Source organism: Hyperolius riggenbachi, chromosome 10, assembly GCF_040937935.1.
Source record: "Hyperolius riggenbachi isolate aHypRig1 chromosome 10, aHypRig1.pri, whole genome shotgun sequence".
NCBI classification, from domain to species: Eukaryota; Metazoa; Chordata; class Amphibia; order Anura; family Hyperoliidae; genus Hyperolius; species Hyperolius riggenbachi.
In genome coordinates this window covers 284378254-284391768 of record NC_090655.1, presented here as the reverse complement: position 1 = coordinate 284391768, position 13515 = coordinate 284378254, and the positions used below count along the sequence as shown (strand labels likewise).

The 13515-nt window shown below is 51.1% G+C and overlaps 1 pseudogene; it reads left to right on the top strand.

Annotated features, from left to right (window-relative positions):
- Positions 1-13515, top strand: part of LOC137535546 (zinc finger protein 208-like) — a 274048-nt pseudogene that overhangs the window by 181830 nt on the left and 78703 nt on the right.

Sequence of the window (13515 nt, the reverse complement as noted above, 5' to 3'; positions counted from 1 at the left end):
AAGAGTCTCCTGCAGATATCCTGGTCACCCCAAATATTCCCCCATACTCCCCTCTTTTGTCTAACCCTGAGGGGCCTCATACCCAGCACAGCTCTCCCCCTGCTGGAGGGTCTTATTGCTGCTCCAAGTGTGGGAAATGTTTTGTTTGTAAATCAAGACTTGTCAGTCATGAGAGATCTCACACTGGTGAGAAGTCCTATTCATGTGCTGAGTGTGGGAAATGTTTTGCTTATAAATCATATCTTGTCACACATGAGAGATCTCACACTGGTGAGAAGCCTTATTCATGTGCTGAGTGTGGGAAATGGTTTGGCCTTAAATCAAATCTTGTCAAACATGAGAGATCTCACACTGGTGAGAAGCCCTATTCATGTGCTGAGTGTGGGAAATGTTTTACTCAGAAAACAAGTCTTGTCTTTCATGAGAGATCTCACACTGGTGAGAAGCCCTATTCATGTTCTGAGTGTGGGAAATGTTTTGGGCATAAATCAAGTCTTGTCTTTCATAAGAGATATCACACTGGTGAGAAGCCCTATTCATGTTCTGAGTGTGGGAAATGTTTTACTAAGAAATCAAATCTTTTCACACATGAGAGATCGCACACTGGTGAGAAGCTCTATTCATGTGCTGAGTGTGGGAAATGTTTTAGTCAGAAATCAAGTCTTGTCTTTCATGAGAGATCTCACACTGGTGAGAAGCCCTATTCATGTTCTGAGTGTGGGAAATGTTTTGGGCATAAATCAAGTCTTGTCTTTCATAAGAGATCTCACACTGGTGAGAAGCCCTATTCATGTTCTGAGTGTGGGAAATGTTTTACTAAGAAATCAAATCTTTTCACACATGAGAGATCGCACACTGGTGAGAAGCCCTATTCATGTGCTCAGTGTGGGAAATGTTTTAGAGATAAACGTAGCCTTGTCGCACATGAGAGATCTCACACGGGTGAGAAGACCTATTCTTGTGCTGAGTGTGGGAAATGTTTTGGACTGAAAGGAAATCTTGTCAGACATGAGAGATCTCACACTGGTGAGAAGCCCTATTCATTAGTTACATAGTTATTTTGGTTGAAAAAAGACATACGTCCATCGAGTTCAACCAGTACAAAGTACAACTCCAGCCTGCTCCCTCACATATCCCTGTTGATCCATGTTGAGTGTGGGAAAAAATTTTATTGCAAATCTCTGCTTGTGAGGCATTTGTGTTAAGTGTGGGAATTACAGCATTCCCTGAATCTCTCTTATTTTTCAGTGGGCCTCTGTAGAAATCGGTTATCTTGATGTTAATCTCGTGGGAAATTCATCTTCAGGTTCAGTGTCATCCTCTACCTATCACAAGCCCTGTAGTGGGGATTCTATGCTGAGGGGCAATAGCTGCCCTCCTCTCCACACTATTCTGCCAGTCCCAGTATGGGAATTTATCAGGGCACGTCACAGCTGCTCTCATGATGACGCTTTGTGTACAGAGATGACGCTGTGGGATCCGCCTACATGAATGAGGCTATCCTTATTGGAAGATAGGCAGAGTGATGAAACTGGCCCTGGAGAGAAACAGGGAACAAGGGTTGTGCAATGTCCCTGGGATGTGTGATAACCCAATACAGAGGGCGCTGTATTCATCACAACTGTTAGTTTGGAGTACAATTGTATTTTTCTATGATTAGAATGATTGGTTTGTGCTGGTTATACATGGGGGGCTCATACAAGTGTGGCGTGTCCACATGTCAGTACTGCCATGTCCATACCATATCACATCCAAGCCCATTGCCTCCTTATCTAATGGAAAACTATTTCCATTAAGACAATTTTTTATTTTCCACACTAAATTTGCTGTGTATTTGATTTCTTGTTTCATCTGCCGTGTCAGATATGCAGAGTGTAGTATCTGGCATCGGATCTCCGAGCATCACAGGGGTCCTGGCTGGCTGGCTGACCACAGCAATCCTAAATGTGGCTAAACATTTCCACCAGAGGCGCCTGTGAGCTGTGGACATGGGTCTTGATGAGGCTGTGCAGTGTGTAGATGTGGTCGGTGGTGCGGTGTATTTGCCGTGTGAGCTGTGGATATGGGTCTTGATGAGGCTGTGCAGTGTGTAGATGTGGTCGGTAGTGCAGTGTATTTGCAGTGTGAGCTGTGGACATGGGTATGATGAGGCTGTACAGTGTGTAGATGTGGTCGGTGGTGCGGTGTATTTGCCGTGTGAGCTGTGGACATGGGTCTTGATGAGGCTGTGCATTGTAGAGATGTGGTCCGTGATGTGGTGTATTTGCCGTGTGAGCTGTGGACATGGGTCTTGATGGTTCTGTGCAGTGTGTAAATGTGGTCGGTGGTGTGGTGTATTTGCCATGTGAGCTGTGGACATGGGTATGATGAGGCTGGGCAGTGTGGAGATGTGGTCGGTGGTGTGGTGTACTTGCCATGTGAGCAGTGGACATGGGTATGATGAGGCTGTACAGTGTGTAGATGTGGTCGGTGGTGCGGTGTATTTGCCGTGTGAGCTGTGGACATGGGTATGATGAGGCTGTGCAGTGTGTAGATGAGGTCGGTGGTGTGGTGTATTTGCCGTGTGAGCAGTGGACATGGGTATGATGAGGCTGTGCAGTGTGTAGATGTGGTCGGTGGTGCGGTGTATTTGCCGTGTGAGCAGTGGACATGGGTATGATGGTGCTGTGCAGTGTGAAGATGTGGTTGGTGGTGCGGTGTATTTGCAGTGTGAGCAGTGGACATGGGTCTTGATGAGGTTGTGCAATGTGGAGATGTGGTCGGTGGTGTGGTGTATTTGCCGTGTGAGCTGTGGACATGGGTATGATGAGGCTGTGCAGTGTGTAGATGTGGTCGGTGGTGCGGTGTATTTTCCGTGTGAGCAGTGGACATGGGTCTTGATGAGGCTGTACAGTGTGTAGATGTGGTAGGTGGTGTGGTGTATTTGCCGTGTGAGCTGTGGACATGGGTCTTGATGAGGCTGTGCAGTGTATAGATGTGGTCGGTGGTGTGGTGTATTTGCCGTGTGAGCTGTGGACATGGGTCTTGATGAGGCTGTGCAGTGTGGAGATGTGGTCAGTGGTGCGGTGTATTTGCTGTGTGAGCTGTGGACATGGGACTTGATGAGGCTGTGCAGTGTGGAGATGTGGTCAGTGGTGCGGTGTATTTGCCGTGTGAGCAGTGGACATGGGTCTTGATGAGGTTGTGCAGTGTGTAGATGTGGTTGGTGGTGCTGTGTATTTGACGTGTAAGCTGTGGACATGGGTCTTAATGAGGTTGTGCAGTGTAGAGATGTGGTCGGTGGTGCGATGTATTTGCCGTGTGAGCTGTGGACATGGGTCTTGATGAGGCTGTGCAGTGTGGAGATGTGGTCAGTGGTGCGGTGTATTTGCCGTGTGAGCAGTGGACATGGGTATATTAAGACTGCGCAGTGTATAGATGTGGTCGGTGGTGTGGTGTATTTGCCATGTGAGCTGTGGACATGGGTCTTGATGAGGCTGTGCAGTGTGTAGATGAGGTCGGTGGTGCGGTGTATTTGCCGTGTAAGCTGTGGACATGGGTCTTGATGAGGCGGTGCAGTGTGGAGATAAGGACGGTGGTGTGGTGTATTTGCCATGTGAGCTATGGACATGGGTCTTGATGAGGCTGTGCAGTGTGTAGATGAGGTTGGTGCTGTGGTGTATTTGCCGTGTGAGCTGTGGACATGGGACTTGATGAGGCTGCGCAGTGTATAGATGTGGTCGGTGGTGCGGTGTATTTGCCGTGTGAGCAGTGGACATGGGTCTTGATGAGGCTGTGCAGTGTGTAGATGAGGTCGGTGGTGCGGTGTTTTTGCCATGTGAGCAGTGGACATGGGTCTTGATGAGGCTGTACAGTGTTTAGATGTGGTTGGTGGTGTATTTGCCGTGTGAGCTGTGGACATGGGTCTTGATGAGGCTGTGCAGTTTGTAGATGAGGTTGGTGGTGCGGTGTATTTGCCGTGTGAGCAGTGGACATGGGTATATTAAGACTGCGCAGTGTATAGATGTGGTCGGTGGTGTGGTGTATTTGCCATGTGAGCTGTGGACATGGGTCTTGATGAGGCTGTGCAGTGTGTAGATGTGGTCGGTGGTGTGGTGTATTTGCCGTGTGAGCAGTGGACATGGGTCTAGATGAGGCTGTGCAGTGTGGAGATAAGGACGGTGGTGTGGTGTATTTGCCATGTGAGCAGTGGACATGGATGAGGCTGTGCAGTGTGTAGATGTGGTTAGTGGTGTATTTGCCGTGTGAGCTGTGGACATGGGTCTTGATGAGGCTGTGCAGTTTGTAGATGAGGTTGGTGGTGCGGTGTATTTGCCGTGTGAGCAGTGGACATGGGTATATTAAGACTGCGCAGTGTATAGATGTGGTCAGTGGTGTGGTGTATTTGCCATGTGAGCTGTGGACATGGGTCTTGATGAGGCTGTGCAGTGTGTAGATGTGGTCGGTGGTGTGGTGTATTTGCCGTGTGAGCAGTGGACATGGGTCTAGATGAGGCTGTGCAGTGTGGAGATAAGGACGGTGGTGTGGTGTATTTGCCATGTGAGCAGTGGACATGGGTCTTGATGAGGCTGTACAGTGTGTAGATGAGGTCGGTGGTGTGATGTATTTGCCGTGTGAGCTGTGGACATGGGTCTTGATGAGGCTGTGCAGTGTAGATGAGGTCGGTGGTGTGGTGTTTTTGCCATGGGAGCAGTGGACATGGATGAGGCTGTGCAGTGTGGAGATGTGGTCGGTGGTGCGGTGAATTTGCCTTGTGAGCTGTGGACATGGGTATGATGGGGCTGTGCAGTGTGTAGATGTGGTCGGTGGTGTGGTGTGGTGTATTTGCCGTGTGAGCAGTGGATATGGGTCTTGATGAGGCTGTGCAGTGTGTAGATGAGGTCGTTGGTGTGGTGTATTTGCCATGTGAGCAGTGGACATGGATGAGGCTGTGCAGTGTGGAGATGTAGTCGGTGGTGCGGTGTATTTGCCGTGTGAGCTATGGACATGGGTCTTGATGTGGCTGTGCAGTGTGTAGATGTTGTTGGTGGTGTATTTGCCGTTGAGCTGTGGACATGGGTCTTGATGAGGCTGTGCAGTGTGGAGATGTGGTCGGTGGTGCGGTGTATTTGCCGTGTGAGCTGTGGACATGGGTATGATAAGGCTGTGCAGTGTGTAGATGTGGTCGGTGCTGTGGTGTATTTGCCGTGTGAGCTGTGGACATGGGTATGATGAGGCTGTGCAGTGTGTAGATGAGGTCGGTGGTGCGGTGTATTTGCCGTGTGAGCTGTGGACATGGGTATGATGTGGCTGTGCAGTGTGTAGATGTTGTTGGTGGTGTATTTGCCGTTGAGCTGTGGACATGGGACTTGATGAGGCTGTGCAGTGTGGAGATGTGGTCGGTGGTGTGGTGTATTTGCCGTGTGAGCAGTGGACATGAGTCTTGATGAGGCTGCGCAGTGTATAGATGTGGTCGGTGGTGCGGTGTATTTGCCATGTAAGCTGTGGACATGGGTCTTGATGAGGCTTTGCAGTGTGGAGATGTGGTCGGTGGTGCGGTGTATTTGCCGTGTGAGCTGTGGACATGGGTCTTGATGTGGCTGTGCAGTGTGTAGATGTGGTCAGTTGTGTGGTGTATTTGCCGTGTGAGCAGTGGACATGGGTCTTGATAAGGCTGTGCAGTGTGTAGATGTGGTCGGTGGTGCGGTGAATTTTTTCCGTGTGAGCTGTGGACATGGGTATGATGGGGCTGTGCAGTGTGGAGATGTGGTCAGTGGTGCGGTGTGTTTGTCGTGTGAGCTGTGGACATGGGTCTTGATGAGGCTGAGCAGTGTGTAGATGTGGTCGGTGGTGCGGTGTATTTGCCGTGTGAGCTGTGGATATGGGTCTTGATGGTGCTGTGCAGTGTGTAGATGTGGTAGGTGGTGTGGTGTATTTGCCGTGTGAGCTGTGGACATGGGTCTTGATGAGGTTGTGCAGTGTGTAGATGTGGTCGGTGGTGTGGTGTATTTGCCGTGTGAGCTGTGGACATGGGTATGATGAGGCTGTACAGTGTGTAGATGTGGTCGGTGGTGCGGTGTATTTGCCGTGTTAGCTGTGGACATGGGTCTTGATGGGGCTGTGCAGTGTGTAGATGTGGTTGGTGTTGTGGTGTATTTGCCATGTAAGCTGTGGACATGGGTCTTGATGAGGCTGTGCAATGTGGAGATGTGGTCGGTGATGTGGTGTATTTGCCGTGTGAGCAGTGGACATGGGTATGATGAGGCTGTGCAGTGTGTAGATGTGGTCGGTGGTGTGGTGTATTTGCCGTGTGAGCTGTGGACATGGGTCTTGATGTGGCTGTGCAGTGTGTAGATGTTGTTGGTGGTGTATTTGCCGTGTGAGCTGTGGACATGGGTCTTGATGAAGCTGTGCAGTGTGTAGATGTGGTCGGTGGTGTGGTGTATTTGCCATGTGAGCAGTGGACATGGGTCTTGATTAGGGATGCTCGGAAAATTCCGCGGAATTATTAATTCCGTGATTCCAGCCGGAATTAGATTAATTCCGATTCCGGTAGTCGGAACGGAATTCCTATACCTCTCAAACGGAATTCCGTGGAAATTTTACAATTCCGGCGGAATTTTCCGAAAAAAATCTCTCTCTCCCTCCTCTTCCTCCTCTTCCTCCTCCCTGATTAAGGATTTGTACTTTTTGAAAAGCATGCTTATATACCATAGCTGGGATTTGAACCCAGGACGCAGTGTGTAGTAGGTATCCAGCTATGGTATATAAGCATGCTTTTCAAAAAGTACAAATCCTTAATCATGCTACTTTTTCTATCGAATTGATCATAATGGTAGTATGGTTTATGCTAGGCCAGCTTTAGCATGTAGTGTGGGTCATGGTCTAGAGGGTAAGACAGATACCTACTACACACTGTGTCCTGGGTTCAAATCCCAGCGATGGTATATAAGCTGTTTTGAAAATCTGCAATTCCCTACCGAATGATATAAGAGGATGCAGGGAGGAGGAGGAGGATTTAAAATATTTTCCGACGGAATTCCGTATACCGCGGAACTGGTCCGGAATGAAAAGGAAGCGGAATTTCGGATCGGCGGTATGCGGAATTACCGTGAAACGGAAAATTGCAATTCCGAGCATGCCTGGTCTTGATGAGGCTGTGCAGTGTGTGGATGTGGTCGGTGGTGGGGTGTATTTGCCATGTGAGCAGTGGACATGGGTCTTGATGAGGCTGTACAATATGTAGATGTGGTTGGTGGTGTATTTGCCGTGTGAGCTGTGGACATGGGTCTTGATGAGGCTGTGCAGTGTGTAGATGTGGTCAGTGGTGCGGTGTATTTGCCGAGTGAGCTGTGGACATGGGTCTTGATGAGGCTGTGCAGTGTGTAGATGAGGTCGGTGGTGCGGTGTATTTGCCATGTGAGCAGTGGACATGGGTCTTGATGAGGCTGTACAGTGTTTAGATGTGGTTGGTGGTGTATTTGCCGTGTGAGCTGTGGACATGGGTCTTGATGAGGCTGTGCAGTGTGTAGATGTGGTTGGTGGTGTGATGTATTTGCCATGTGAGCAGTGGACATGGATGAGGCTGTGCAGTGTGTAGATGTGGTTAGTGGTGTATTTGCCGTGTGAGCTGTGGACATGGGTCTTGATGAGGCTGTGCAGTTTGTAGATGAGGTTGGTGGTGCGGTGTATTTGCCGTGTGAGCTGTGGACATGGGACTTGATGTGGCTGTGCAGTGTGTAGATGTTGTTGGTGGTGTATTTGCCGTTGAGCTGTGGACATGGGACTTGATGAGGCTGTGCAGTGTGGAGATGTGGTCGGTGGTGTGGTGTATTTGCCGTGTGAGCTGTGGTGGACATGGGTATGTTGAGGCTGTGCAGTGTGTAGATATGGTCAGTGGTGTGGTGTAGTGTATTTGCCGTGTGAGCTGTGGACATGGGTATGATGAGGCTGTGCAGTGTGTAGATGTGGTCGGTTGTGCGATGTATTTGCCTTGTGAGCTGTGGACATGGGTATGATGAGGCTGTGCAGTGTGGAGATGTAGTCGGTGGTGCGGTGTATTTGCCGTGTGAGCTGTGGACATGGGTCTTGATGAGGCTGCGCAGTGTATAGATGTGGTCGGTGGTGCGGTGTATTTGCCGTGTGAGCTGTGGACATGGGTCTTGATGAGGCTGTGCAATGTGTAGATGTGGTTGGTGGTGTGGTGTATTTGCCATGTGAGCAGTGGACATGGATGAGGCTGTGCAGTGTGTAGATGTTGTTGGTGGTGTATTTGCTGTGTGAGCAGTTGACATGGGTCTTGATGAGGCTGTGCAGTGTGTAGATGTGGTCGGTGGTGCGGTGTATTTGCCGTGTGAGCTGTGGACATGGGTCTTGATGAGGCTGTGCAGTGTGTAGATGAGGTCGGTGGTGTGGTGTATTTGCCGTGTGAGCTGTGGACATGGGTCTTGATGAGCCTGTGCAGTGTATAGATGTGGTCGGTGGTGTGGTGTATTTGCCATGTGAGCAGTGGACATGGGTCTTGATGAGGCTGTACAGTGTGTAGATGTGGTCGGTTGTGCGATATATTTGCCTTCTGAGCTGTGGACATGGGTATGATGAGGCTGTGCAGTGTGGAGATGTGGTCGGTGGTGCGGTGTATTTGCCGTGTGAGCTGTGGACATGGGTCTTGATGAGGCTGTGCAGTGTGTAGATGAGGTCGGTGGTATGGTGTATTTGCCGTGTGAGCTGTGGACATGGGTCTTGATGAGCCTGTGCAGTGGGTAGATGTGGTCGGTGGTGCGGTGTATTTGCCATGTGAGCAGTGGACATGGGTCTTGATGAGGCTGTACAGTGTGTAGATGTGGTTGGTGGTGTATTTGCCGTGTGAGCAGTGGACATGGGTATGATGAGGCTGTGCAGTGTGTAGATGTGGTCGGTGGTGCGGTGTATTTGCCGTTGAGCTGTGGACATGGGACTTGATGAGGCTGTGCAGTGTGGAGATGTGGTCGGTGGTGTGGTGTATTTGCCGTGTGAGCAGTGGACATGGGTATGATGAGTCTGTACAGTGTGTTGATATGGTCGGTGGTGCGGTGTATTTGCCGTGTGAGCTGTGGACATGGGTCTTGATGTGGCTGTGCAGTGTGTAGATGTTGTTGGTGGTGTATTTGCCGTGTGAGCTGTGGACATGGGTCTTGATGAGGCTGTGCAGTGTGTGGATTTGGTCGGTGGTGTGGTGTATTTGCCGTGTGAGCTGTGGACATGGGTCTAGATGAGGCTGTGCAGTGTGGAGATGTGGTCGGTGGTGTGGTGTATTTGCCGTGTGAGCAGTGGACATAGGTATGATGAGGCTGTGCAGTGTGGAGATGTGGTCGGTGGTTCGGTGTATTTGCCATGTGAGCAGTGGACATGGGTCTTGATGAGGCTGTACAGTGTGTAGATGTGGTTGGTGGTGTATTTGCCGTGTGAGCTGTGGACATGGGTCTTGAGGCTGTGCAGTGTGTAGATGAGGTCGGTGGTGTGGTGTATTTGCCGTGTGAGCTGTGGACATGGGTCTTGATGAGGCTGTGCAGTGTGGAGATGTGGTCGGTGGTGCGGTGTATTTGCCGTGTGAGCAGTGGACATGGGTCTTGATGAGGCAGCGCAGTGTATAGATGTGGTCGGTGGTGCTGTGTATTTGCCGTGTATGCTGTGGACATGGGTCTTGATGAGGCTGCGCAGTGTGTAGATGTGGTCGGTGGTGTGCAGTGTAGAGATGTGGTCGGTGGTGCGGTGAATTTGCCATGTGAGCTGTGGACATGGGTATGATGGGGCTGTGCAGTGTGTAGATGTGGTCGGTGGTGCGGTGTATTTGCCGTGTGTGCAGTGCATATGGGTCTTGATGAGGCGGTGCCGTGTAGAGATATGGTCGGTGGTGCGATGTATTTGCCATGTGAGCTGTGGACATGGGTCTTGATGAGGCTGCGCAGCGTGTACATGTGGTCGGTGGTGCGGTGTATTTGCCGTGTGAGCTGTGTACATGGGTCTTGATGGTGTTGTGCAGTGTGTAGATGTGGTTGGTGGTGTGGTGTATTTGCCGTGTGAGCTGTGGACATGGGTATGATGAGGCTGTGCAGTGTGAAGATGTGGTTGGTGGTGTGGTGTATTTGCTGTGTGAGCTGTGGACATGGGTCTTGATGAGGCTGTGCAGTGTATAGATGTGGTCGGTGGTGCGGTGTATTTGCCGTGTGAGCTGTGGACATGGGTCTTGATGAGGCTGTGCTGTGTGTAGATGTGGTCGGTGGTGTGGTGTATTTGCCGTGTAAGCTGTGGACATGGGTCTTGATGAGGCTGTGCAGTGTGGAGATGTGGTCGGTGGTGTGGTGTATTTGCCATGTGAGCAGTGGACATGGGTATGATGAGGCTGTGCAGTGTGTAGATGAGGTCGGTGGTGCGATGTATTTGCCGCGTGAGCTGTGGACATGGGTATGATGAGGCTGTGCAGTGTGGAGATGTGGTCGGTGGTTCGGTGTATTTGCCATGTGAGCAGTGGACATGGGTCTTGATGAGGCTGTACAGTGTGTAGATGTGGTTGGTGGTGTATTTGCCGTGTGAGCTGTGGACATGGGTCTTGAGGCTGTGCAGTGTGTAGATGAGGTCGGTGGTGTGGTGTATTTGCCGTGTGAGCTGTGGACATGGGTCTTGATGAGGCTGTGCAGTGTGGAGATGTGGTCGGTGGTGCGGTGTATTTGCCGTGTGAGCAGTGGACATGGGTCTTGATGAGGCAGCGCAGTGTATAGATGTGGTCGGTGGTGCTGTGTATTTGCCGTGTATGCTGTGGACATGGGTCTTGATGAGGCTGCGCAGTGTGTAGATGTGGTCGGTGGTGTGCAGTGTAGAGATGTGGTCGGTGGTGCGGTGAATTTGCCATGTGAGCTGTGGACATGGGTATGATGGGGCTGTGCAGTGTGTAGATGTGGTCGGTGGTGCGGTGTATTTGCCGTGTGTGCAGTGCATATGGGTCTTGATGAGGCGGTGCCGTGTAGAGATATGGTCGGTGGTGTTATGTATTTGCCATGTGAGCTGTGGACATGGGTCTTGATGAGGCTGCGCAGCGTGTACATGTGGTCGGTGGTGTGGTGTATTTGCCGTGTGAGCTGTGGACATGGGTATGATGAGGCTGTACAGTGTGTAGATGTGGTCGGTGGTGCGGTGTATTTGCCGTGTGAGCTGTGTACATGGGTCTTGATGGTGCTGTGCAGTGTGTAGATGTGGTTGGTGGTGTGGTGTATTTGCCGTGTGAGCTGTGGACATGGGTCTTGATGAGGCTGTGCTGTGTGTAGATGTGGTCGGTGGTGTGGTGTATTTGCCGTGTAAGCTGTGGACATGGGTCTTGATGAGGCTGTGCAGTGTGGAGATGTGGTCGGTGATGTGGTGTATTTGCCGTGTGAGCAGTGGACATGGGTCTTGATGAGGCTGTACAGTGTGTAGATGCGGTTGCTGGTGTATTTGCTGTGTGAGCTGTGGACATGGGTCTTGATGAGGCTGTGCAGTGTGTAGATGTGGTCGGTGGTGTGGTGTATTTGCCATGTGAGCTGTGGACATGGGTCTTGATGAAGCTGTGCAGTGTGTAGATGTGGTTGGTGGTGTGGTGTATTTGCCATGTGAGCAGTGGACATGGATGAGGCTGTGCAGTGTGTAGATGTGGTCGGTGGTGCGGTGTATTTTCCGTGTGAGCAGTGGACATGGGTATGATGAGGCTGTGCAGTGTGTAGATGTGGTCGGTGGTGCGGTGTATTTGCCGTGTGAGCTGTGGACATGGGACTTGATGTGGCTGTGCAGTGTGTAGCTGTTGTTGGTGGTGTATTTGCCGTTGAGCTGTGGACATGGGACTTGATGAGGCTGTGCAGTGTGGAGATGTGGTCGGTGGTGTGGTGTATTTGCCGTGTGAGCTGTGGACATGGGTATGTTGAGGCTGTGCAGTGTGTAGATGTGGTCAGTGGTGCAATGTATTTGCCGTGTGAGCTGTGGACATGGGTATGATGAGGCTGTGCAGTGTGGAGATGTGGTCGGTGGTGCGGTGTATTTGCTGTGTGAGCTGTGGACATGGGTCTTGATGAGGCTGCGCAGTGTATAGATGTGGTCGGTGGTGCGGTGTATTTGCCGTGTGAGCAGTGGACATGGGTCTTGATGAGGCTGTGCAGTGTGTAGATGTGGTCGGTGGTGCGGTGTATTTGCCGTGTGAGCTGTGGACATGGGTATAATGAGGCTGTGCAGTGTGTAGATGTGGTCGGTGGTGTGGTGCATTTGCCGTGTGAGCTGTGGACATAGGTCTTGATGAGGCTGGGCAGTGTGTAGATGTGGTCGGTGGTGCGGTGTATTTGCCTTGTGAGCTGTGGACATGGGTCTTGATGAGGCTGTGCAGTATGTAGATGAGGTCGGTGGTGCGGTGTATTTGCCGTGTGAGCAGTGGACATGGGTCTTGATGAGGCTGTGCAGTGTGTAGATGTGGTCGGTGGTGCGGTGTATTTGCCGTGTGAGCTGTGGACATGGGTATGATGAGGCTGGGCAGTGTGTAGATGTGGTCGGTGGGGTGGTGTATTTGCCGTGTGAGCTGTGGACATGGGTATGATGAGGCTGTGCAGTGTGTAGATGTGGTCGGTGGTGTGGTGTATTTGCCGTGTGAGCAGTGGACATGGGTCTTGATGAGGCTGTACAGTGTGTAGATGTGGTCGGTGGTGCGGTGTATTTGCCGTGTGAGCAGTGGACATGGGTCTTGATGAGGCAGCGCAGTGTATAGATGTGGTCGGTGGTGCTGTGTATTTGCCGTGTATGCTGTGGACATGGGTCTTGATGAGGCTGCGCAGTGTGTAGATGTGGTCGGTGGTGTGCAGTGTAGAGATGTGGTCGGTGGTGCGGTGAATTTGCCATGTGAGCTGTGGACATGGGTATGATGGGGCTGTGCAGTGTGTAGATGTGGTCGGTGGTGCGGTGTATTTGCCGTGTGTGCAGTGCATATGGGTCTTGATGAGGCGGTGCCGTGTAGAGATATGGTCGGTGGTGTTATGTATTTGCCATGTGAGCTGTGGACATGGGTCTTGATGAGGCTGCGCAGCGTGTACATGTGGTCGGTGGTGTGGTGTATTTGCCGTGTGAGCTGTGGACATGGGTATGATGAGGCTGTACAGTGTGTAGATGTGGTCGGTGGTGCGGTGTATTTGCCGTGTGAGCTGTGTACATGGGTCTTGATGGTGCTGTGCAGTGTGTAGATGTGGTTGGTGGTGTGGTGTATTTGCCGTGTGAGCTGTGGACATGGGTCTTGATGAGGCTGTGCTGTGTGTAGATGTGGTCGGTGGTGTGGTGTATTTGCCGTGTAAGCTGTGGACATGGGTCTTGATGAGGCTGTGCAGTGTGGAGATGTGGTCGGTGATGTGGTGTATTTGCCGTGTGAGCAGTGGACATGGGTCTTGATGAGGCTGTACAGTGTGTAGATGCGGTTGCTGGTGTATTTGCTGTGTGAGCTGTGGACATGGGTCTTGATGAGGCTGTGCAGTGTGTAGATGTGGTCGGTGGTGTGGT